The 27704-nt window shown below is 42.4% G+C and overlaps 1 protein-coding gene and 1 non-coding gene across 3 annotated transcripts in view; one reads left to right on the forward strand and one right to left on the reverse strand.

Annotated features, from left to right (window-relative positions):
- The window catches only part of wnt5b (wingless-type MMTV integration site family, member 5b), a 73068-nt gene that overhangs the window by 2319 nt on the left and 43045 nt on the right, over positions 1-27704 (forward strand). The gene's annotated exons all lie outside the window — the stretch shown is intronic.
- On the reverse strand, positions 3945-4017 carry trnak-cuu. The gene has a single exon. It is a non-coding gene; the product is annotated as a tRNA-Lys (tRNA).

Below are 27704 nucleotides of genomic sequence, written 5' to 3' on the forward strand. Positions count from 1 at the left end.
TCTGGCCGTGACGTCTCCGGTTCGCTTTGCACTTTTTAATGGTTTTAAAAGTCGGAAACCCACCTGAGTTGTGGAGTGGACTGACAACTGTGCTGATAAACCCTGCAAGAGGTGTGTGTGTGTTTCTGTGTGTGTGTGGTAATGTTATATGTGTAGATAGAGGTGGTGAAAAGTGTTGCTGTCAACAAGTTAGCCATTAGAGAGAGATAATCTCTCTTCCTCCTCCCTGTCCACCAAGTCAACTTCTGGTCTTTCTCTTTCCTCCCTCTCGCTGTTTCAGTCATGACATCAATTTTCTTTTTCCTCAGTGCCCTTTGTTCCCTTCTCTGGTCTTTCTTTACTTGCTGTCAGTCCTGTATCATGTTGGATTTGATTTGTTGGAGATGACAAGGTGTTGTATTTGCAACTGACCGACTCAAAACTATTTCACTATAGCTGAAATATTCAATAATGTAAGGCTTTAATATTTCTAAACCTGCTAGATAAACTTAAGCACACCTTTTGCTCACGGCTGCCTAAGTTGGTGTGTGAAAGTTGTTAGAAATGGAGAAGTTTTTGGTTTGACCCAAAATAAGGATTTTTTTTCGAATGAAGACATAGCTTTATTAGCGATTAAACCAAACCAGATTCATGCAGCAACATCACGTAAAAACATTGTGTGTAGTCTTCACTCTGAACATATTCTCTGTCTGTCTGTCTGTCTGCCTGCCCTGTAACTGGTGAGAATGACCTTTTTCCTTAACCAAACACTGAAGTGCTGCTTCAGTGTCTTGTCCCTCAGGGCTGGGTAATTAGGGATTGGGAGTAAGTGTGTGTGTGTGTGTGTGTGTTTGTGTGTGTGTGTGTGTTGTATGTCTCCACGCTCGATATATGAGAAGATGGGATGTCTGGAGGCATCAATGGATTCTCAAGGTCGTGTGTGCGTGCAGACACAATGTATTTGGATGTAAGCATAATATTCTCAAATTTAACACAAACTCCACCATAGTGACAATATAGACATTGTAAGGATTTCCACTAACTAGTGTGAAAGACCTGCAGGAAAACAGGTGAAAAATTGACACTAAGACACAACAGTTTTTCTGAGCGGGGGAGGGGGGAGGCATCTGGATGTGTTACATGAGCGTGTAGAGTGTGTGTATCTTAGCCTACTTGAAGCACTAATGACTAACTTGGACACACACAGACGGTGGTCTCTGAACAGCCAGTCTTAAATGCTGGTCTCTGATTGGTAGACTTGGATCCTGAGAATTCCTCCCAAGACAGTGTACGACAGCCGCCGGCTTAACCGTGTGTGTGTGTGTGTGTGTGTGTGTGTGTGTGTGTGTGTGTGTGTGTGTGTGTGTGTGTGTGTGTGTGTGTGTGTGTGTGTGTGTGTGTGTGTGTGTGTGTGTGTGTGTGTGTGTGGCATATCAAGGCATTTGGAAACATCACCCTCAGCTTTTGGTGTTTGATGATATTTTATAGACAGAACAATAAATCAGTAAGTCAAAAAGATGATCAAGACTGTGACTCAAATAAAGACAAAAAATATGCAGGGAAATAAAATATAGTGGAGGCAACTTGCTGATGCTAAATACGTCCTTCTCAATATTCACGACCGTTTAGGACTTGACTCAGAGGCAGCAGCCGGCACTTTAGCTGCTCCATTTGTGAGCGTGTTGAGAACGCAGTGTGGCCATGCAGTAGTCATTATGGTCAAGTTGTTGTGTGTGCATTTCTGCATGTATGTGTGCAGGCAAAATGTGGTATTGTTGTGGTGTCTGAGCTTTCTACATTCTTGACGCCTGCACGTGTGCGTATGAACGTGTGTGTGGATGTTTTAGGCCTCTCTGCGCCGGCGGTTCAGGGCTATGTGGTGATGTCACTCGGGCGGCAGGGTGTGGTGACATAGGGTTAGAGTTTGGCAGAGGTCCTGACTCCAGCTAGAAATGTGCGTGTGTGTGTGTGTGTGCGCGCGTGTTTGTGTGTCTGGTCGGTCAGTGGTAGCGGTCACCAGCTGTATGCTAGCAGTGTCCTACACTAATAGTAAAAGTGGTTTATTGGGCACTTTATAGAGCCTGAAACCATTTTATAAATCCGGCAGGCCGGTACAGGGCCCAAACAGCCACAAGACACGCAGCACCAGACCAGAGGAGCCTGACTTACTGAGCACTGGTGTGTTCAAGGCTCACCACTCATTTTAATAGACATAAAATCAATTATACCAACACGATAATGATTGCCTTCACCAGGAACAATGCCATTACAAAATGTAGTTTTACACTTTTATGAGTATTTTACCACTATAGTTATTTACATTTTATTATGAAAAAAACATAACAAGTTCCAAATGGACAATATAAACATTTCTTTTTAAATGTTTGTATGTTCCAAAGTTGTACCTGGCTGTGCTTGTTGCCATAGTGGTGTCACAGAGGAAGTGCTAAAAGGCCAGATTTTCTAAATATATATATATATATATATATATATATATATACACACACACACACACACACACTACCGGTCAAAGGTTTGGGGTCACTTACAAATTTCCATTTCACTCCATACTAGACAGGATACCAGCTGATCTGGGTGGTTGGCTGATCTTTAATGCAATATCTACATTTCCCATTATCAGCAACCATTCATCCAATGTTCCAAAGGCAAATTTTGTTTACTAATCTGATATTATTTTAGAAAACTAACTAAGAAAACATTAAACAACCCTTTTGCAATTCTGTAAGCACATAATGTATTCTGGAAACTGCTCCCCTGGTTAAAAAAAAACAAGGCAACTGATCTCAGCTGGGATTCTGTCTATGATGGAGTCCAATGGAAATTTGTGAGTGACTCCAAACTTTTGACTGGTAGTGTATACCTTCCTTTTGGCACATTATCAGATCCAATTAGCTAAAACTAATGCAGTCAATGCATACATTGGCCCTGCAATTAACCTAGGCTCATTTTGGAGGCTTTAGTTTGTGGTGCTGTTGAACTGCATTGTGTTATATGTCAACAATATTTTGTCCATCTCATTTACACCAAAATCCAGACCAAAGTAGTTTGATCTAGGTGTATTTAATAAACTGGCCAATGTAGTTTAATATGGTAAAAATACTGTATTGCTGCAGTTTACCTTGTATAGAATGTGCATTTTAAATGATTTTATGGATTGTGTTTACAAGGAATCTATCAAACAAATATAAGTATTTTACCCAGATTCTAGATCAAGCCCCAAGGTACAGAAACATGGCAATCTGACTGCCTGACAACACTAAATCTACTGAAGAACAATGTTTGTTCAAGGTTTGCACCAACATCACACAAAGAGAGCAACATGTCATGATGTTGTGACATAATGTGGAGAGCATGCATTTAGTCTTTTGGCTTTATTCTGTAGTATGGGGGGGGGGGGGGGGATCTGAATGGAACAGCCCATATGAACACCAAAATCATTACAGAAGCAGCCTTTCTCCTCTCCTCTCTCTTTCCTCCTCTCTTCTCCTCTCAGTAGCCCCGATCCAGTGCTGATAAAACTATCAACAGCACACCTGCACCGGGTTGGAAAGCGGTCTAACACACACACACACACACACACACACACAGACACACGCACACACTGTAAGCCTAGTCTCATGAACCCAAACCCCAAATATTGCACTACATAGTAAAGCTAATCCTTGGGTTTCCGTCTAATGTTCCTGTTGTACCTAATAAGAGATATCAGGCTCAGTGTTTTCTGTTTTAAATATTTCAGGATGTCACAACCAGAAGTGAACACAAGGCTTTAGTTTATATACTGTACTATGGTTGAGTTGGGTGCCCTGGTCACAATCTCCAAATGTTCTGTATTTCTTGTGCAGGGTCTCTAAACACGGATGGGAGATTGCTAGGATTGTGGATTGTACATTAACTGTAACACTGTTCTGAGCTCAGAGACTTTCCCTTTCAAAAACATAAACCGCCCAACGTGGGGCTCGAACCCACGACCCTGAGATTAAGAGTCTCATGCTCTACCGACTGAGCTAGCCGGGCTACAGCAAATCTGGAACTTCTTATCAAGTGGCTCCTTCACGTACAGGCACTTCACTACAGTAAGGTAATTTATACCTTAGTCATTGATTTATCACCCTTAAAGCACCATTGAATAAAAACTGCAAGGAATGGTTGGCCACAGTCTCTCAACGACGGCTGACTGGTGAGCGAGGGCCCTTTTAGAATTAATTTCCTCAGAAGTATCTGCTAGTTGGAATTTAACTTTGGCTGCAGTTATTTGGGAAGAGACACAATTTCTGTTACCCCCAAATTCCTCCGAGTGCGGAACGGCTGCGGATCCGCTCCAGAACGGCGGCGGAGTCATTAGGTTTCCATAAAAGTCAATGTGTGTACTTCCTCTGACTGCAGAACGGCTGCGTTCTGACTCCGTCCCGGCTCCGGCAGTCCTGATACGCAGAGCTTCTATTTTTGCCGGAAGCCGGCTAGCTACGCAGGAATTCACCACAAAGCAGACAGGAAGTCGAGCACAGAAACAACGTAAAACATCCAGTTAATTTTCAAAATAAAACAGAGCGTGCTCACGGTGGATCATATTTCCCTGCACTACACATTGAAAACACAGGACAGAAGTGTTTCCTTTCAGTGGAAACAAACTCTTGTTTTTGTGGTTCTATTCTACATGAAATTGGGAGATGTCGTGGGTCCTCGAGACTTCATCCGCAGCCGTTCCGCAACAAATCCGGACCCGGTGGGTGTTGAAAGACGGCGGAGCACCGAGCCGACACGCAGCAGAGCAGATCCGCAGCCGCTACACATCCGGTGGAATTTGGGGGTTAGTCACAGTGAAGTGCCCTTAGACTTCATGTTCTTAGAGGTGTCTTTTTCTCAGTAGTCCGGTCCAGTTCAGTTGCTGACACTCCTCTAAAGTAGCTCAAAGCAACGAACTTATGGCTCATCACGATGAAATGATTGGGCTAAAACTGGGCAGCTACAGCATCAAATAAGCAAGTAGGCCTACTCGCCTTAGCGTAACTTGTACTTCATCAAGTGTAGTAACAGCTGAATGATAGCCAGACTGCCGAATGTCTTTTGCACCATGCAACCTTCCATAGAAATGCCATGTTTGGGATGATCGTCATCATCGTCTGTGTTTTGGACTTCAGATCTCTGATAAATCTTAAAGGTGATAGTGTATTATGTGTTTACAGTTAACGACTTCCTGGCACATGACCTCAGATGGCCTGACAGGGTTTGGGTGTTGACTGTGTCCTGGGCCCTCCCGCTGTGTTGACCCATTGTAAATTATTTCACCCTGTCACTGTCGGCCAGCGAAAACACAGCCATGAATGAAGCCGTTCAAATCAAGTGGGTGGTCCTCTGTGCGCGCGCACGCACACATATACACACACACACACCAAAGTTTGGCAAAAAAAGGTGATAATGAGGTGTGTGTGAGAGAGAGAGAGCGAGAGAGACCAGGCAGCACAGAGTAAGAAGAGTGAAGGTTAAAGAGTGTCAGAGAACCTGAGAGGAAACACTGCCTCTTACTGGTCATTGTCTGCTCCTACAACAGGTCAACAGAAAGATGAAGAGAGAAGAAACAAAACAAGTAAATACAGTTGAAATACTGGGTTTTTAAATCATTTCACGTTTGTCGCTCCGTGCCGTACGACTCATTGTTTTTGATCACTGCTTCTACTTCTCTGCTTTACAACACTGTGTTCAGAAACCTTTGAAATAGACTGCATGAAGGAAAGAAAGTCAGATAGAGAAACGGCAGAGATTTAAATAATTCTCTCACAATCCCTGAGCTCTGTGAGTCATACCACTTATTATATAATCTGCCTATGGTTTACAAAGTGAGTTTTAATCAAACACATTAGAAAGGCTTTTCTCCGTGGTTTAGTTGTTTTTTGAATTCTTGTATTTTTTTCTTCTCATCTTTTGTTTCTCTTCTCCCCTCAACCATCGTCTTTTTTTTGTCTGATTCCTCTCTTTTCCATTTCTTTTCCTCAGACGTGTGAGTGTGTTGGAGGGGGGTTATAGTATAATGAGATTCCCAGTGCCCAGGTGCTCTTTCTAGATAATTACTCAGTGTGTTTTTCTGTAGCCAATCTCCGAACCGCCGCAATGCCAAATCTGTCAACACACACACACACACACACACACTAGAGGGAGAGGGGGAGAGAGAGAGCATCAAATTAAATTGATCCCACTATTTTGTTTCTGATTGGAAGCTCTCTCCAATCCTTTCATGCTCTCATTCTTAGATTTTTTTTTTTAAATCATTCTGTTGTCAATCCTCTATTTGTCTCTTTTCTATTTTTCTTTCATCTCATCTATACTTTCTTTCCCTTTAAATTCCTATTTCTCTATCCCATATCTTGTGCAGGTGTGCGTGCGGAAGATGTATCGACAAAACATTAGTCAAGGGGGGAAAGAGCCAGAGGCAGAATGATTCGCACACACATGCATGTTTTTTGTTCTTCGAAACACATCCATCACTGATTGGCTGAAATGATTTATTAATAAGCTGAGCGGCTGTAGCTGAGGTCGCCTGTAGACTGGACTGACAGGACTAGAGCACTGCATTGCGTTAAAAGAAGATACTGACTCTTAGCCAAATTAGCTTTTTGGATAACGAGGAGACCGTTGCTGTTTCACCTCGGTCTGTCCTGTTTCTCTGTGGATTTATGATGCTGAGCTACTTTAAACTGTCCACGGAACACCCGCACAAACTGCACAGACTGCAGTATATTAAATAGATTGTGTGACCAACCATTGCACAACTCTGAGGTAACGAAAGAGTCTTTCTTTAATCAAGGAAAGAAAATAATATATAGCAGGTACACATCGTAGTGTAACTTGTACCTCTTTAAGTGTATTCTAAAAATCTGTTATTCTGCCTTCATTTAGAGATTGATGAAATGTTTTACTCAACTAAGGATGAAATGAGGGTGTAGTTGCCAGTCACAGTGTTGTCAACCCAACCTCCATCCTAAAGTACATGACAGTCCTGGTTGTTGCCCTCTTGTCCAGGTGAGTGAATGGAAAATGTACTGTGAGCTCATAAAAAACAATAGTGATAACTATATTTATGAAAGCAAATTAAATGCATACAGTTTCATTCAAACATCACCAGTCTAAAAACCATGAAGGGGAATAATAAATCCACAAAAAAAACGTTTTGGAAAATGTTGACATGTTATTGCCATGGTAACACTAGTGACATAGCTGTAATTGTACGGTTGTTAATCCTTCTCCTCCTAAAATGTATTTTTATCAGATTTTTGACAGTGTCACATCAACAAAAATAAGCCAAATTCAGACAAAAAGCGTGAATAAAAGCCTATGGACGTGGCTTCCAAGTAGCAGAGCACTGTCACAATGTCAACTTGCGTTCTGGTTTGCACGACTCTTCGATCTTTTGATGGAACAGGAAAAAACTGAATGTAGAGCTTTGTGCTATAACCAATATTTGGTCCGTATTTCAGCCTTCACGATGCCCTATAACACCTCAATAAATTGAGAAAATAGTTCATATGTTTATTTTATTCCCAGCCTAGAATATAACAGCTCTGGAGGCCAATGGTGCCTCATTCCTGGTTTTGTAGGATCGTCCACGTTCTCCTGGAGAGTAGGTTTCTGTGGGATCTGACTTTGTATTGACCTCGCCTCTCTCATGTTGGAGGCGAAACACTGCTTCTACGAGTATATCTAACTTGATGAGAGACCGTGTTAAGTTGAAGACCAGTACTTCTACCTGAGGAGGATATTCTAGCACTTTATCTACTCTAGTCTATAATAATGCTCAAGGTGTTTTTGCAGCAACAGAGAGCACTCGGTTTCTCTTCGAGCCCCAAACAAGCATTTTTTTCCTAAAGCTGCTGAATCTGTCTGTCTGGTTGTGTTTGAATAATCAATGAGGGATGGTGGGAGAGAAACAAAATCTGTTTGAGTCCGGGATTCAAAATCTGAACACTGAATCAAACACGTTCTCCAATCCTTAAGCAACTAATGCCAGACTTCGGCTATACTGGGCAGCTGCTCAAAAAGCTTTCCCACTATCCTAATCTTTTGAGGCAAAAGGGTTAAAACACTTCTGTGGCGCCATCTCTCCTCTCTTTCATCCTGCATATTTTAACACATGCAGCAGCATATATTTCAAATCAGCGTCTGCCGCTGCCAAGGTGCTGAGGCGCCTGTCAAACGTGCACAACACTAGAATCAAGATCAGAATTGTGTTATTCATTGCATTCAATAAATGTACAGGAGTCTGTCTTGTCGGCATTGGACTGAGGACGTACCCATTCTCTTATCAGTCCTGCTTCTGGACCAGTGGATTTTTTTAAATTTTTTTTTTATTAAGACATTTGTGATTTGGCGGTCTATAAATGAAAATGTACTTTTTCGTCTTAGGTTTCAGTATTATAAAAACAAACCGTGGCCTATTGGCATATTTTTCTTACCTTAAACTTCTTACCATTTGTAATTTATCTCTTTATAATTTACATATTTATTTCTGTCTTCTTTACATGAGTTATCATATTATTTATACAACTACATAACATATGTTTGTCTGCCAGTCTTTTTTTTCTTTTTTTTTCTCCAAGTAAAATGTTTGTTGTCAAATGTTATATTTCCTTTGGTCAGATGGGTTTAAAAACGTGCTGCTGCAGTAACAATGGACACAGACAGAGGGCGCTACATCACTGAAGCTCACTGGACACTTGAAAGAGCAGGAGGGAGATGTGAGGAAAGAATGACAGGGTGAGATGGTGGGAGACAAATAGAGAGCTGTAAATCCCAGAACAGAAAGAGAGACAAAAAACCGAAGGAGAGAAAAAGTTTGCAAGTGAGAGTGAGAGGATAAATGTAGCGATCGCAGTTAAAGGCGACATTTTACACACAGGTGTGACTTTTCCCTCACTTTTTGTCTTTTCTCTTCTTCTTTAGGCTGCTTTCACCAAATTAATTTCACGAGGCAATACCATCTTTCAAGTGACGTGTGTGTGTGTGTGTGTGTGTGTGTTTGTGTGTGTTTCAGTATAGTAAATTGTAAAGAACAATCCCCGGTCTATTACAACCATGATCTTGTAGTTTTAGGGTATCAATCCCATCAGTAACAATCACATAATATAATACATAGATTTGGGAACACAATGGCATCTTGCAGACTGGATTTTTTGGGGGCATTTTTGGCATTTAATATCACAGGACAGATGAAGACATGAAAAGGGAGGAAGAAAGGTAACGACATGCAGCAAAGGGTCGTGGGTCGGAGTCTAACTCGTTGCCACCGCGTCGAGGAATAAGCCTCTATATCAACTGAGCTAACCCGGCCACGCAGACTGAGTTCTTGCTTCAAATGTACTTTCTGTAGTTTTCCTGTTCAATGAAAGATTATTGATATATAGCTATTTAAATTACGGCTTCACCTCCTTTTTATAAAGTGGTTTAGAGGATGAGGATAAACATGCTGACGTTTTTTACAAGCTGTTCGATCATTTAACTGATCACTCTTGCCTCATTTGATGTAGTGGTGTCACTGTGTTGAACACTAAACATCATTGACACACACACACACACACACACACACAGTGCTGTTGTAGCCCCAATCACATACTAGCCAGCAAAGAGTGACTCAACAGAAATCTGTCAGTGTAAAAAGGAAAAAAAAAAAACTTCTCATTTTCAACCCCCCCCCCTCCTCCCCGGGGTTCTCCATCACTGGATACCGACAAACACACACACACACACACACAAACCTCTCCAGCTCCCCTTTCAGCCTTGTCCACCCTGTGTGGGCGCCGTGCCCAGAGAGAGGCAGCATTAGCTGGGCAAGGAGCCCCAGGCAGAGCCTCTCAGCCGCACCAGCCCCCTGGAAAACTAGAAATAAATAGTATAGGAGGGAAGCGAGAAAGGGATAACATGAGGTGTGGAAGAAAAGAGGGGCAAGGATACGGGTTAAAAGGAGTAGAGGGTGAAGAGACGGAAGATGAGGAGCAGCGAGGAATCGAGTGGAGAGAAGATGAAGAGATAAGAGGATGCTAGAGTAGGGGAGACATGCAATAGAGGAGAGGATAAGGGGGGGAAACAAAAGGAGAATAGAAAAAAAGAGATCAATAGAGAGATATGGAGAGAAGAAGAAGAAAGATACAGAGCAAAGAGAGAAAGTGTTATGCAGAGAGGTCAGAGCAATGGACACATCTCTGGAGAGTGTGTGTGTGCGTGTGTGTTTGTGAGGGAGGAAGGAGGAGAGAAGAATACAGAGGAGGTGGAAGAGTAGAGCAGTGGAGCGCAGAGACGGAGCGGGACTTGTATAAGATACATACTGAATGCCTGAAATGCGACCTTAGAAAACCATATTTGGGTCTGTGTATCTATGCACTTGCATTTTATCCTTTTGTACTTTGTGTGTGATACTTTTAAAGGATGAGGCTGGCTTTTTCTTCTAGTCAACAAAAAAGCCCAAAAAGCCCAAACCAACTGGGATACTGTGCTGATCAGAAAAGCATTTGTCACTGTATTCCTGTTGTTATTTTTCAGCGTAGGTAGCTGGCTATGTAGGAAGATGACGTCCCCCATAATAACTAACCGACTAAGCTCTGAATAAGATACACCAGGCTTTGGCTAAACAGGCAAACTTATCAATTTATTTAGTTCTTGGTCTTTTATACTTTTTGTTGACACTTGGAACAGAAGACGATCAACCAAATCCTTTAAAAGGACAAAAAGTACAACATTTAGTCATGTTTCAACAAGTTGTTTGTATCCTAGATAAAAGTGAGGATTTATACGTGTATGTGACTTATACGGGTTATACAAGGACATCTGCGTGTGTGCATGTTCATGCACAATCTGCGTGTGCAATGGCAGTGCAGGTCATAGAGTGCTGTTTGCGTCTCAATAACAATATCTGGAGGCCACAGGATTACGTGACCTTGCATGCCACATGTGAAGTCTCCCACTGACTAAACACACACACACACACACACACTCAAACCCAAAACCTCATGAAATTCTTCTTTATGAGTCTCCTGCATTGGTAATGGAAAGCGTGGAGAGAAGGAGGAGGAAGAGGCAAGTGGAAAGAGCAACCCTTTCTCCTAATTTCCATTGCCAAATATGATGTGGAGGACTTGGAATTGGTAGAATTGAATTTTTGCCTGAATCACCCAATCGAGGTAGTGTGACATAGAGGAATTTGACACCATAGACCCACCTATTGTTGGGTTTAGGCCACTGAAACAAGAGGTTAAGATAAGGAATAGATTGTAGCTTTGGTTGATATTTAAAAAGTCTAGGCATACCATTACAGTATGTGCTTTGAGCCAGAGTTTTCTTTTTCAGTCCACAACCTTTTTCTAACATAAACAAAGTGCTCTGAGTTGCCTTAACATAACCACAACAAATATTTTTTTAAACTAATACCAACAATTTGAATTTTAACATGGTTGTTAGGACATAAGGTTCAACGACACATGAACAGAATGGAGAGAAAATATATGTATAGATAGAGCAGGAGGAGGAGGTGAGTTTAAGGAGATGGTTGATTAAAGCAGAGGCCCTGAGGGCTATGGACATTATTTCAGCTGCTCCCATAGTGTGTGTGTGTGTGTGTGTGTGTGTGTGTGTGTGTGTGTGTGTGTGTGTGTGTGTGTGTGTGTGTGTGTGTGTGTGTGTGTGTGTGTGTGGGCGCACGCATGGGAGAAAAACATGGCAGAGAGGGATGTAAAAGAGGGGTAGGAAAGGAAAGGTGGTGGAGAGAAATAGGGAGAGCGATGGTGGGTGATGAGAGAAAAGGGAATGCAAAGAAAGAGAACTGAATGGCAGAGCTAAATACGTCAGTGATGGGAAAAGCAGGACAGAAAGAGAGAAGAAAGTAAAAGAAGGAAAGGGGTTAGAAAAGAGACTGATTGGGATTGTGGGAGTGGGATTAAGATACCTATTTGCATATTGCTAAGAATTACAGAAAGAAAAAGAGGAAATATGACAAAGATGTTAATGGCATGAAAAGATGGATAGAGGGAAAAGAGATTCAGGCGGAAAGAAAGTTTAGTTCTTGTTTGAGAAGGAGCCCCTATGAGCCGGTTTAACGACGAGCAGCACTGGGCTCGGCTCACTTAGTGCAGCATTCTGTGAGTCTCAATAGGAAAATAACATTTTCCTCACAATTACATTTACACTTTTAGACATTTAGCCAATTTTGTTATGCAGAACGACATACACAGAGTGCAAATGAGCTTCAATTCCCAGATCAGCAACAACGCGGAGCAAACAATATACAGGAGAATGTTCAAGAGGTCTGACGATTACTGCGACTGCCATGGAGGAGGAAGAGTGCTACGAGATGATAGATGCAATTTCGTTAACAAATGCAGTGTTATTTATCAAGCATTTTGGAGCAGCAGCTGTCATGTAAATGTGAGATGGGAAAGTACATTTTTAATCAAATATTTCAGGGCCTTGCACAACCACATTAAAATTAATCTGACACCTCTATCTTGCATTTGGCTGATTCCTAAAAACAAGACTTTATACGTCCTACTGAACCAGAGATTAAACTCTCAGTTATGCAGATGATCTCGATGGGTTCATGTGTTTTAACCAACCTGAACTCGTGACCCTCCTAACAAGGGTTACATGTAGTTCTAACAGTGGTTCATTTTGATGTAAAATGATAATGAGAAATGACATGCAACAAAGTTTCCCAGCAGTCTTAGAGATACTACAACATGGATTCACAGAGCAGGATATTGCATTAAAGGGGCATTCCATCAATTTTCAACAGCCAAATCAGTTTATTCATTATAGTCGGGTACAAATTAGCCTGTGTAAACAGTTCTTCTGTGGCTCTGCAGCGCCTGAAAAAGGTCTAATATGGGACAGGGACACTATTAAGTTGCTTGCTAAAGTGGTAAATGGTAGATGTAGGATCCAGTTTTTTTTTGTAGCTTCACCAAGACTAGATAGTAAAAGTCACGACACACCTCAAAATAATCCAAACTTGGTATAACAGTGAAAAGTGGTTCTGCTCAAGGACACACTGACCTCAGGGAAACCAACCTGTGACTTGTCCGTGTGCGCATACACTTTGTATTAATGGGTTGACTGTGAAAGCAGCGACAAACATTGTCTCAATTAGGAAATAATAGTTTGACCAGACAGTGAACCAATGATAAAGCAATTGGATTTGTCAATATACAGCAGCATTTTGTATTTTGAAATGTCAAGATAAGAGAATGTGGGCATGTATTCAATTGCAGTTGAGCTTTTAATTTGAAGCAGCAGATGTTCAATGTATCCTTTAAAAGGATAATTCAATCTGAACTGTGCGTCTGAAATGTAAGTGATGTCATGAGATTCGTCCAGTTTAAAGGAAAACAAGAACAGCCTGAAACACACACACACACACACACACAGGTTGTCATGGGAGCTTGTGTGTGTGTGTGTGTGTGTGGGTGTGTCTGTCTGTCTCAATGCAACCAACAAATTATATTTTCTTTCTCCTTCAGCGTCGTTTCATTGCTTGGCTCTTTTAATCCTTTTATCTTTTCTTTTTTGCATAGGAAACTGTTCTATCTGCCCTCAGGTCAAATAAAAAAGTGAGAATCAAGAAATCGAGAGAGAGCGAGAGAGAGAAAGAGAGAGAGAGACTTTGATCTCTCTCCTGGTAGGAGCTGGTCTTGGCATGCAGCCAGAAAACCCCACGGCGCACACAGACGCACACACATATTTAGGTCTCTCTGGCCTGCTCCAGGGCTTTGTTGATTATTTCTGCTGGGAGGATCAAAGACGTCGAACCCCCTCCTCTATCCTCCATCCATCCATCCATCCTTCATGTATCTGTCTGTTCACCAGTCCATCTGTCCATACATTCATCAGTTAGTCCATCCATTCTTCTTATCAGATAGATAGATAGATAGATAGATAGATGTGCCATCAAACCTTTTGTATTCAATGCAACCAAATTAGAATATTACTCCACTTCAATGTTCTTACAGCACCTAATTACAACAAAAAATGGCACCTGAATTTGGAATCTCCTGGCTTTTGGTGAGTCCAGGGGGAATCTGGTGATTCCAGGTTTTCAATTGTCAGGGTGGCCGAGCGGCCTACTGTGCCAGACTGAGTAAAGGGACTTCTGGTTTTCAAATCAAGGCCTGGTTTCAAATCCCACTTCTGCCAGAGATTTTACCTGCAGGTTTCAACCCTGTGTGTCCTCGAGCAACTAGACAGACCGAAGCCAACATTGGCCCCCTGATAAGGACTTCCGTTTATGGCGGCCGGTGAACCTTGTCCTCTGATAAAATAATAAAAAATTAATCTTAACTTATGAATAGAATGTAACAACAGTTAGCATTTAATTCAAAAGGCCATGACACACGTATGTCTGTGGCCAACAAACGCCTGTAAGTTCTGCAGGGTGAACAGCAGTTTACCAGAGGACAGCAGAGGCAAGAATGAAGACCGACTGGGTGTCGTCCCAAGCTTTCCACTGATATGGTTGTTCTATGATGCCATACAGCCTCTGCCCAAACATGCAATTGACATGGTTGTTTGCATGATGCAAAAAACATAGGAAGTCCCGCTGTCAATCTGCTGTCACAACTTTCGGTAGGTGAGCACTGCTCCCAGTATTGGCTCCATCATTTTTACATGATAGGTACTGAGTTTTAGCCAGGCTAACTCAGTTGGTAGAGCATGAGGCTCTTAATCTCAGGGGCCTGGGTTTGAGCCCCATGTTGGGTGCTTGTGTTTTTGAAAGGGCATTAAGATCATAAGATCAGAGGCGGAAGTCCTTGAGCTACTTTACTATAGTGTTTGTAATTAAACTGGACTGCTAATTAAATGATAGGACTGCCTCTGAGAACAGGATGTCTAAGGGCTCTTCACTTAGTTTGTGGCCTTCCATTGCCTGCATTTTTGGCCTAATGTATTCAATGCAACCAAATTAGGATATCACTCAACTTCACTGTCCCTACAGCAACAATTTCTTTCAGCAAAAACTGACAAATTTATTTGGGCTTGCCTGGGTTTTTGTCAGTCCAGGCTGAATCTGGTGTCTCCCGGTTTTCAATTGTCCAAATGGCTGAGAGGTGTGGGTTCAAATCCTGCTTCTAACTTATTACCTGCAGGATTCATCCCTGTAGTTTGGCTATGAAGATATTGCTCCTTCTGTTTCTGTGTGAATCAAGTGGGAGTGGGTGCCTTTTGCATAAACCTTCCTTTTGAGACAAAAAAACACAATGAAGTGTTGTCATACAATATACAAGGGATTGTCATTCAACCACTATGTTGGGTTTTGTCTGTTTTACAGTAAAGACAATTCACTTAACCAAAAGGACATTTAAATTGTTGCATTATTCTTTATGGGACAGCATGTTCTGTCATGTTTTATTCATTGGCCTATTTTTTCCCAGCCATGTAGCTTCTGAGATAATATTCTCTTTTTTCATTATATGAATAAAAACTGTTGAGGTGTCTGTTGGTACTGAAGGGTCTGTGAGCTGGGTGAGACGGGTCAGCCACTATCCTGCTGGCCCACTCTCTAACTCTGGCATCGTGCATAACACTCACAGGCATCTGACCCTGGCCTGTGAGCTGCCTGGCTGTTCGTACAATGCGTTTTTAGTCTGTGTTTGGTGTGGACAGAGGATGCGGGGTACAACACAGTGATGGAGGAGAGGACACTCTTGATGGGGGCTCTGTTAACAGAGTGCATATCTTACGGATTTTACGTATTTTACGGAGTAGTCTAGGGAAGAACATCCTTGGGTGAGCTAGCTTGAAGACATGAAATGAGTGTGTCTCCCATCTTAGTTCAATGTGATTGTGGCACTCAGAACCTTAACAGAGTCAACAATTTTTACAGCTTCGTTGTTGATGAGTAATGAGGAATGTGAGGGATGTTTATGAAAGTCAATGACCCTCTCTCCTTGTCTTGTTGATGTTAAGCTCCAGGTCATTGTCTGTACACCATGCTGTCAACTGTGGCGCAGTGTTCCTGTAGGCCGACTCATCATTGTCCTTGATGAGGCCCAGGACTACTGTGTCATTTGCAAACATGACTTGATGAGGTGCAGTCACTGGTGTACAGGCAGAACACATATGGGAAGGGAAAACAGTTTCAGTTGTCAGAATAGCCGAGCGGTGCATGATGCCATACAGCCTCTGCTCAAACATGCTATTAATACGGATGGTTGCATGATGCAAAAGACATGATCCGCACTCTGGCTAGCAATCAGCTGTTACTACATTCTGTAGGTGAGCACGGCTCCCAGTTTTGACTCCATCATTTTTACATTTTTACAAGGAGTTTGTAAATGGCAAGCTCAGTCATTAGAGCTTGAGACTCTCAATCTCAGGGTTGTGGGTTTGAGTTTCTGCAGCAAGGCTGAGCTATAGAGCCCCTGCTGGGGGTGGAGGGTTCAGGCAAGCCCCCTGCCTCCACCGGCCTACTGGAGCATGCTGGGAAAGAAAGAGGGGGGAGAGGGGGAAGGGTGATGCGGAGAGAGAGGAGACACTGAGAGGGAAAAGGAAGGGGAGGGATAGAGGGAAATAGGTGGATGTGGATGTAGGGAGAGAGGTAGAGAAGGTAAGCCCAGAGCTGGAATGTGAGGGGAATGCAGAGAAAGGAGGAGTTTTCCTCTGGCTGGAAGTAGAAAAGGAGAGAAAGAGAGAGGTGGAGGAGGTGGGAAGGAGGGAGATCCTGGAGACCTAAGGCACTGCAAAATTATCCTCTTATTTATTGACTCCTTCACTTTTAACTTTAACTGTATACTCTAAAGATCCAGACTTGTTTTCAGACATCTTCTTTCCAAGTGAGACTTAACAAGAACAAAAAAAACATTTACAGTCAGATAACCACATAACCCACAGAGAGGAAACAATAAATACAAAGTTTATTTTAACAGTTCATCCTTGACCTTGGAAACAGCAATTTAAAAAAGAAAAGAAAAAAGGATTCAAAGGTCACTCAAGGCTCGGACACACCTACCTGTTGGCAGAAAAGGCGGTCGGACTGACCAATCCCCTGAGTTGGTCAAAAAAGCCACTGAAGCAACAGGGACCTGAGCGCATGTTGTGCGTGTGCACAAGACGTGATGCGTCTCCATAACAGCAGGCGGCACTATTTTGTATTGTCGCACAAAAAATGAAAACTAGCAGCTGAATGGACAAATGTGCCACGTGGGTCTGGCTTCTTCGGAATTTCACAGCCAGGCCGTCACGGTTGCTGGTTTGGAATACAATCTCATATTTTACGAAAATGGTTCAGCGAAACGTGATTCTGAAAACTTTTTCAATGAGAAATTGGCCATGCAGTTGTTGAATCTGTCTTCATTTCAGAACAACAAAGGTCAATTTAAAAAAGATTTTTGTCCGATTTTGAGAGGCGTTAGTCACGCCCATCCTGCTCATCATTTGCCGGGTTAGCACTGCATCGATCAGATTGGTCATTGAGTCCGACTGCCCGCCTTCCAACCCAGCAAGTCAGGTTGGCCAAAACGAAGGCCGACGGCTCCCCCGGCTGATGACGGCATGGAGCACACCGAACAGACTTGAGTGACTGACCTTGATTGTCCGACGGCTAATTGTCAGGTTGCTGTGTCAGGGCCTTTACTTGCTTGTTACAGAGCTTTTAACTGTATCTTTTATAAGCAAATGGCGTTGCACAGTTGTCATGGTTCCATTATCCTAGGCACTTCTCGTCCAAAGTAGAATTCGACATATACCGCAGTGGTTGAAGGATCTCATGTCTTCTAATAATCACTGACTAAAGCTTACAGTTCACCTGCCTTCTTATTTTCCACTACATTCCTGAGTATAGAAATGTAATTTACTGCAGTTAATTGAGCTTATATTCAAATCATACCGCTTAAAGATAAACTAAGTGGCTTGAAAACATGTAATCCCCAATTTCAGGCTTTTCTTTAAGCATGGTTACATGTACTGAAACATACAGCATGCAAACTATGTACTCTTTGGCAATACTTTCACAGTTGAAATACCAAATAACCAATGCATAACATCAGGTTTGTAATCAATCTTTAAGGCTATTGGAGCCTGGAAATGTTTTTTTTGCTTTTTTTTTTCAGTTTCTCTCTCTCTTTGTATTTCATATCTGTATTTTCGTCCTTTCCTGTCTTTTTTGGTCTTTCCTGTTCATGTTTTGGCATGAGTGTGGAGCGGTATTGCCAAAGCTTCTGAACACAGCGGGAAATGTCTGTTTCTTCTTCTTCCTCACTCTCTGGGGGATTGGTGAGACATTCTTCAATTTGTCTTGTTTTATCTGTATATGCATGTTGTGTGTTTGAGTTTTTTTTATGTGCCTGTTGGAAAAAAAGGAAAATGGTACAGGGATGGAGGGAAGGAAGGGTGAGGAAAATGTGTGATAAAGAGGTACGGAGAAGAAGAGAAGAAGGAAGATGGCATAAGCAGCAGTAGAAAGCAGAGTAGAGATCGTAATGAGAGATGGTAAGAAAAAGGGGGGAGGTGGCAGAGAGGTGAGGGGGAGGTGAGTCGTGTCAAGTGTCACATTTACACATGTGAGGGAGGGGAGGAGAGGAGCTGGGCGAGGGAGGGGGGTTACAAAGGTAGACTCTCACTGTATGTGGTAACAGGACAGTGTTATCACAAAAATCAATAGGCCTGTCTACACAATGGCTGTGTGTGTGTGTGTGTGTGTGTGCATGCGTGTGTGTGGTCCGTCTGAGCTTTAATTGTCCTTGTTTAAAAAGTCCTGTGTTAGCGCCATAGTAACACCAACTACGGGACGTTCAGTTGATGTATTAACCCTAACTTTCACCTCTCTGACACAGCTTCCTGTGTAACTCAGCCAAGCACAACAGACCTTTATTTATTATTTAACAATTTACCTGTGTAGGAAAGATAGACAGCTGGTTCTCCCTCCTCTTCTTCCTCATTCTCCAACACAACTGTTTAATTATTGTTATCCTGCACCCTAACATGTCATGTTGTTCACGACTATCCTGCCCATCACTCATGTCCCGAGGGTTTCCCATATCAGTCCATCACCTGACCCAGTCACAGCTGCTCCTCATTCCCCCATCGGCCTCCATATGTACATGTGTTAAGGAGCTGTAGCTACTACTACACGCATAAGCTCAGAAACTACCCTGTAGGCTATGACGTAGATATTGGTCTGCCGCTGTACTAAAAGCCTGAATCTATGTTGTAGGTATCCATTCATGTTGTATCTGGCTTAGTGACAACAGCACACATTTTTTGTCAATCTTAAAGTCCATATCCTGCTTTCTCACCTCCAAATAATGGGGAATCATTGCATGAAGTGGGCATGCTTGAGGGATTGTCTGTTCTGTTGGTGGATTTCAGGAGATCTAAACCACACATGACACCAGTCTCCATTGAAGGGGTCAATGAGGAGGTGGTCAGCAGATATAAGTACCTGGTGGTGTATGTGGAAAACAAACTGGACTGGTCAGCCAACACGGAAGCACTGTATCGCAAAGGGCAGAGTTGGCTCCACTTCCTGAGGAGGTTGCGGCCATTCAATGTCTGCAGTAAGCTCCTCTGGTTGTTGTACCAGTCAGTCATTGCCAGCGTCCTGTTCCATGCTGTGTGCTGGGGAGGCAGCATTAAGGGGAGAGACACTGGACGACTGAACAAGCTGGTAAAGAAAGCTGGCTCTGTTGTTGGCATTGAGCCGGAGTTGCTCGCAGCAACTGCAGAAAAACGGACCATGAGTAGGATGCTGGCAATCATGGACAATAACCGCCACCCACTACACAGTACATTTGTCAAACAGAGGAGCATGTTCAGTGGCAGACTTCTGTCACTGTCATGCTCAACAGACAGGTTGAGGAGGTCCTTTGTTCCCAGGGCCATCCTTCTCCTCAACACAACACAAGGGGGAAAAGAGAAATTGACTTTTCAGCATGAGTCTGCGCCCCCCCCCAATCCTATCACTTGTCTGCTGTACAACTTACTTATTGGCTATTAAAGCCCTAGTACATAACCTGGAGTGTGGTTATAACATCTTCATCGTATTCCCTGTTACAAAATGTTCTTATTCATATTCAGTCAGTCAGTTTATAGGTTATTATGTTAATATTTAATAGTCCTATTCTATCTGTCTTTTAGAGAGTTGCAAAAGTTGTCAAAAAGCAACCACCCCTGGTTCCAATATTGTGTCCAGTATTGCGAACTCCATCTCCATTAATTCCTTGACTGTTCCAACAAAAAACAAAACTAGAACTAGGTCTTGGCAAAAAAATTGAAGGTGCAATTTCTGAGTTTCCTAAAAAGATTCTTGCACCCCTGAAAAAAGTTTCGGTGGTGGAAACGGGCCATATGTTGCTTTGTTGCCTTGATGTTTGTGCCTTAGCTCTGTTGTACTTGCCTTTACCTGCTCTGATTGACTCTCTGCCCACTTTCTGACCTGCCTCACCCCTCTGACTCTTACAACTGTAAACTTGCCCTTTGACTAAGTAAAGTTAGTTTTGCTACACCTGCTCTGTCTCCAGACTGCTTTTGGATCTGTATTCAGTTCAAAAACAACTCTTTTGTTACAGTCAAGCTCCTCTCCTTTTGCCTTTTTTCTGGCTTGTCAATCTTGCATTTTCAGCAGTTATGGAATGAAATATTGATAGATTTCCTTCAGGGAGACACTTCCCTATTGATGGAGCCTTACACCAAGGACACAAATCATGAAACATAAAAGACACACAAGGACAGCAAAAATGAAGAAAGAGGTAAAATACTTTTGCTGGATGTACGTCTGCAGAAGCCTGTGTGTGTGTGTGTGTGTGTGTGTGTGTGTGTGTGTGTGTGTGTGTGTGTGTGCGAGAGAGTGTGTGTTTGAGGTTGATCACACTGGTCTACTTATCTGAAAAGCTCTGGAGAGACAGATTTCTGACAAACAAAAGGGAGAGAAAAGGGAGGGCGCAGAAAAGAGTTTTGATTTAACATTCATGCATAACACATCCGTATACCATTTATGTTGTAGTGGAGAATACTGAAACATAAATTGGAATATTAAAGAAAGAGAAGATAACAACAGGCATTGACTTCAAAGTGTCTCTTTTTATTCAGACTTCTCTCCATCTTTTCTTTTTCTTCCCGCATCACTCAAATCTTTTTCCTAGTTTCCCCTACTTCATTCCTCTTCGGCTTCTTCCCTCCCTCCTCGCTGCCATCCATCCCTCAGTTACACTTTGACTCCCCCTCTTTACTCCCTGCCTGTCTCTCTCTCTCACACACACACACACACAAGCCATTTTGACACTTAAACTAAGTGCACTCACACACACCATGTACCCTTACTCCCTCCTCTTACCACCCACACAGAAACAAGGACACATACGGCCACAAAACACACACACACACACACACAGGATCCCCCCACACACAGAGTACTTTCAGCACTTTCTTCTTTATCATACTCAGCAAGATCAGATGTCAACTTGACTGACACAATACACACAGAGGCTGTATTTTTCTTTTCTCCACGCTCTGTTTCCTCCCTCTTATAGAATATATGCATTTTTAAAAACCCTCCCACACACACAGACAGACTTACACAGAGTGGGAAATGCTCCATGAATGGTTAACCTCTACACACAAAACTCATGAGAGGGAGACAGATGAAGAGGCAGAAAAATATTTAGGGGTCAGAGAGAGGAGGTTTGGCCAGTAAAAAGGGATTGAGAGTAAAAAAGAGGGTTTGAGAAGTTTAAAAGGAAAAAGTTAGAAAGAGATGAGTAAGGAGAACATAGACAGACAATTCAGCATTTAAAGATAGAGACATGATAGCCTAACCTTTAGCTACACATGTAAGCAAAGAGAATCTATTAGAGCATGAATGTGAGACACAAATGGCTCTTTATTCTCACACACACACACACACACACACACACACACACACACAGAATGAAACATGAATAAATGATTTTCATGCACTGACAAAACCACTACGAACCAAGATGCTCTCACACACATGCTGGCAGCACACGCAGTACACAAAATGCACACACACACATGCGTACAATTAAATGACATGCATATTTCCATGCAGGCAGTATGCAATGACACAGACATGGACACGCATATAGAAACACATGCTTATCCTGCACTTACTGACATGAGAGATGTTTCGACATTACACACACATACACATGCTGTACGCTTGTCACATTTATACAAAACATGGAATTCTACAACATAACAGTGTATATAATACAGTCAACCTTTAGATGTCTGCATGTAGACTATTGCTACTACTTAAAAAACAACAAAATGTAAATAGATAATTAAATCCACAATCATTAAATACGTGCAATAATACACTTTTTCATGGATAAACACATTCACACATAAAAATGCTGAAATCTTTGTTACCTTGCAACATTAAGGGAGATTTTAATTCATATTTTCAGTTTATTAATACGATTACTTGGACACCATGTTTGCATTATACTTTTTTAAAACAAACACCCAAGAGAAAGAACGCAAATTGTAAAGTTATTTCCGAAACTACCCAGCGTAAACATCCATCACAGTTACAGATTGACTCCCTGGTTCAGACTCACTGTACTTACTGAAGTTGTTCCTGTGCGGGACGAGGCACAAAGCCTGACGCAGGTTTCTACGGTATTTTAAAACCGACGCAGCCGTCAATTTCCCGTCCTGCGCCCACGTCGTTTAAATAGCAAATGCACCTGCGTCCATCTTTGCGCCTATGGGCGTGCTGGTCTTAAAGAGAGGTGTGTTCAGGTGAATTATTGGCGTATTGCTGTCTTGCTGCAGCAGAAAGTGATCGTGCCATTAATCAACAACAACCTGGTCTAAAGTCAGTAACACCGCCTTTCATTGTTATTTTAACAGCGCATTAGTGAAGTGCGCCTAGGTTTATGCACAGTTTGCGCACATTATGCTTGTTACACACACACTCACAGGAAAGCACAGCAGATGCAAAAGATTAAACATAAAAATGTATTATGGTGCAAATCCGCCATCATAGAAGCAATGTGCCAAGGTACAAATGCACCTGGCTTCTAAAGGAATGGGAGATGACTCTCTGATTTTTTTATTGCATGTTATGCCCAAATCCCACCTATGAAGTAAATCCTTTTGAACCAACATAGCCCTGCGCACGGACCCTTTTTTCTGCCGTCAAACTAGCAAAAGTGGATTTGGACACACCCTAAACGCAGCTGGGCTATGCGCTTCCCTCCGTAATTGTTAAAATAGGGCCCTTAGGCTCTTATGCTGTGCTGCTGCAGCAGCAGCTTAAGTGCCTTGCTCAAGGGCGCAGTGACAGTAGCTGGCAAGGAAAGTGGTTTTCATTCTTTTCATTTGGTAGCCTTCCAGTGAAAAACGCAAACCTTTAGGCAACCACTGCCCTTGATATATATTTAAGTGCAAGCTGCCTTCAGCAACGCACACACATGTGCACATACAGGGCAGCACGGCTACACACTGTGCATGAGCCAGATTTGGCTCCGTTCTCATGTCTGCCATACGGTTGATTCCATCCCGCTATGCACACCCTGCAGGCCAAACACACAGCGCTTTGTGTGTGTGTGTGTGTGTGTGTGTGTTTCAGACCAGTAGAGAAGAAGACATACACATACTTTACAACAAAGCCATGTTTAAAAAAATAATAATATAGAGGCGGCCCAGTCGCCCAGTGGGAGCGTTCGCCCCATGTTGGCTGAGCCCTGCAGTGGCCCGGGTGCGGGTCCGACCTACGGCCCTTTGCTGCTCTCTATACTCTATACTGTCACTATAATAAAGGGAAAAGGCCCAAAAAATAATCTTTAAAACAACAATAATAATAATATAACTTGATACTAGAATTATTACTTGTGGGATAAATTCACCAGTATACTCTTCACCAGCTGAAGGCTAAATGACATGGTTATCTTAGAAACTAGATTAGTGTTATGAACTCTAGAGTTTAACAAATTGATTTTCTATCTTGGCATGTTATTTGATGGGACGGTATGTGTATTCTATGATTTTGATCTCTGTTAATCTTTAGGAAAGTGAATATCGCAGCAGAACATCAACCTTCAAAGACTGGGATTCCATTTTAATAAGCATGAGAGGTTTTAACAAGACTCTATAGCTTTGACTGATGTCAGGGAAAAGGGTTGTAATGACACCAATGTTCACACAAAAACACATCTTTCAGCCTCATTGACATTTTTCAAAGCCTTGGAAAAGTACCTTTAAAAAAATAGGGACAAGAATTGCTTTTCCTAAATAATGTCTGCTCAGACATTGTCCTGTGTTGTCTGATGAAACCAGCTGTCTCAGAGACCAGTCATTTTGATGCAAGTATAGCCAATCACACTGCGCAGGTGTTGTTCTTAACCTGTATTTATGGTGTCTGGCAACTTTGCCAACATAAAATAGTGATTTGATCGATTGACTGCAGAACTTTCTGTTGGCCTTGCTTCACTGGTATACTTGAGACAATTAAATATGTCAAGAAGAACAACTAAATTGTGAGTTGAACTACATTGAAGCACAATGCAGGTGAAGTACAGGATGGGACAGTTTTGCCGTTTCAGTGTAGATGGACAACTTTTCAAAAACAACATTTACAGAGTGAAACACTGCTGGATTTATCTGCGTCAGTGTGGACGGGATTTCTGTGAAAACACTGACAGGTTAAGAGCCAGTATGAACTTTTATAAACAGCTATACATTATATATTTTGTTCACACATCTTGAATGATAACCCTAATACGCGAGACTTTTTACGAGAGAGTAGGGGGTGGATAGACAGCAGTCTCTGTGAACCTGCATAGACAAGCTCAGTCAAGCTGCTTTGTGAGAGAGAGAGGGAGAGAAAGCAAGGATGATTTGACAGCTCCGAGCCATCACAGCAGCAGAAGTGTGTGTGTGTGTGTGTGTGTGTGTGTGTGTGTGTGTGTGTGTGTGTGTGTGTGTGTGTGTGTGTGTGTGTGTGTGTGTGTGTGTGTGTGTGTGTGTGTGTGTGTGCGCGCGCAGGTCTTTGCGTGTCCGTGCACGTTCTGCATTTGTGCACACAAAAGACTAAAGGCAGAGACAGTGATGTTTCTTCTGATTCAGAGAGGGGGAAAAAGGAAGTCTAGCACAGAGTCTGGATGAAGGACAAAAAAAAAAAAAAAAGGTGGGAGACTGTATCTGTGTGTGGTGTGTATATTGATATGTGTCAGGGTGCCTGCCACTAGGTCCCATCATGCATAATTCTGGTCCTGACAAGTCAAACCTCCTCATTAGAGGGTTATTGATGAGCAGACAGATGTGTCCAGATTATTTAAAAGGTGTTTTTCACATTATGTGTGCTCCCACTCATCATTGTAAAGACAGAACAAGCATACAGACTGTTTATCAGCCTCGCCCCGCTTCACCTTCACACAGCTCCATGCAGTCACACTGGGAGCTGCCCTGAACAAACACAGTCTTCTGCAGCTGCCACTGAGCAGCTCAGGAGCAGTTGGAGGTGAGGTGTCTTGCTTAAAGGCACCTTGACTTTAGACCGTATGTTTTTTATGTTAAGAATGGGAGACTCATTCACATCACCAGTCTGGAGATTTGCACCATTGACCTGCAATGTATTTTGCAATTGTCAATTCAATTAACGATTTTGCCATTCAATTTGAATTTGCTGCTATCGTTTCTATTTTTCTGTCTTCTGTTTGGTGCTGAGCAGGTAGTGTAAAGTTGTTTATCATTTAAGTTGCGGGCCCCAAGGAGCTTGTGCTGCAATAGAGACCCAAAGTCACAGCCTTCTACATCCGGTCCATGGGACCTATCTTTCGAAAAAAAATATGAAGGGTAGTGAGAGGCAAATCATTTTTAAAACCCATTTGAATTGAGCTCTGGATTAAAAATATGATGTTTGTCAATTTAAAAGATAATATTTCAACCGAAGAAATTCTTAGTTAACTGTAGGTTTGTCATATGACCACTTAGTTTTGTGTGAAACCACTCAGTGAACTACATCTCTAGTCTCACACAATTTACGTCACCTAGCTTGATAGACTTAGACTCAGACTTTTCTTTATTAATCCTTTTGGGATGACTCCCGCAAGAAAATTGAAATCGCCAACATTTTTAGCAAGAAGAATACAGTATAGATATATATATAAAGATAACAGTAATAACGTAATGTAATAACAATAAATATGAAATAAAAACCTTTTGTAAATAAAAAAAGACACCAAAAGACTTTTACCATACATTATCATAAAATGTCAGTGTCGAGTCAAGTGTAAAAGTGTCCAGGTGTGTATGTGTATGTATTGTCCTCTCTGCCCTATTTCCTCCTCCCCCCCAAGTGAGGAGTTGTACAGTCTGATGGCACGGGGGACAAAGGAGTCCTTGAGTCTGCTGGTCCGACACTTTGGAAGGAGCAGCCTTCCAATGAACAGGCTCCTCTGGGTTCTGATGACGGTGTGCAGGGGGTGGCTGGCATTGTCAATAATGTCCAGCAGTTTGTCCAATGTCTTCTTCTCTGCCACCGTAACCAGCGAGTCCAGCTTCATGCCGAACACAGAGCCGGCCCGCCTGATCAGTTTATCCAGCCTGGAGGTGTTCTTCTTGGATATGCTGCCCCCCAGCACACCACAGTGTAGAATAGGACACTGGTGATCACAGACTGGTAAAACATCCGCAGCAGTTTGCTACAGCTGTGAAAAGACCGCAGTCTCCTCAGGAAGGACAGCTTGCTCTGTCTTCCTGTACAGGTGGCAGGTGTGTGTTGTCCAGTCCAGTTTGTTATCCAACCACAGCCCGAGGTATTTGTATGATTGAACTGCCTCCACCTCAGCTTCCTCCAGCAGGACTGGTCGCGGTCTTGGTCTAGGACCTCCCAAAGTCAATGACCAGCTCCTTCTTCTTGATGCTAAACTTGCTTGCTAGCTAGCTTAGCTCTGTTCCACAACACACGAAACATTATCTAACCTGATGTGTTTTATCCAGTGAAGTGTTTTCAGCAGATAAGCAAAATAACAAGCCAGGTCCACCGCTCATTTGAGTAACGTTACGTCCCCTGTACGATACAGACAGCCATCGTAGCTTTAGGGAGACGTCATCCATGCATCTTTGAAGTGTGTAGTCTTTCTAATTACATACAACAGTTTAACAATAAACTGAAACTTTGTTGACTTGCAAAATGATCTATTAAACTGATGACATCACATGTGTAATTCATGGCTTAATTCGAACGGGATCAAAAAAATAATTTGTCATTCCCCATTCATAGCCGTTCATATTTTTTCTAAGTTACAGTAAGGTCCCATGGCGGTCCACCGGAAGGGGAGGGACTTCACCTCTCTAATAAAGCTCAATAGAGCTGAGTGGAACTGCAGTCAGGTGATAATTCTCTGTAGGTTTGTCAAAAGAGAAAGCATTTTACATACAAGTAGCCATGTTATCCACTGCGACAAAGATATTGATTACGGCAGCGTTAAATGTAGCGTTGGCTTCATTCAAGCTAAACTGATCTCTGTAACATTCGAAACACACACTGTTACATGTGTCAGTTGGTGGAAAATCAAAAAAATTTCCAGAGAAACAGACAAGACTTACGGTTTGTCAAAGACACTGAGTTTTTTTTTTACTGGCAGCCTGTCTCATATATTCTCATTGTTTCTCCTGCCTGTTTGCCAGACGGCCAATGCACATGAGCCAATGGGGTGTGTGTGTGTGTGTGTGTGTGTGTGTGTGTGTGTGTGTGTGTGTGT

Source organism: Etheostoma cragini, chromosome 23 (assembly GCF_013103735.1).
Source record: "Etheostoma cragini isolate CJK2018 chromosome 23, CSU_Ecrag_1.0, whole genome shotgun sequence".
In the NCBI taxonomy this organism is placed as follows: Eukaryota; Metazoa; Chordata; class Actinopteri; order Perciformes; family Percidae; genus Etheostoma; species Etheostoma cragini.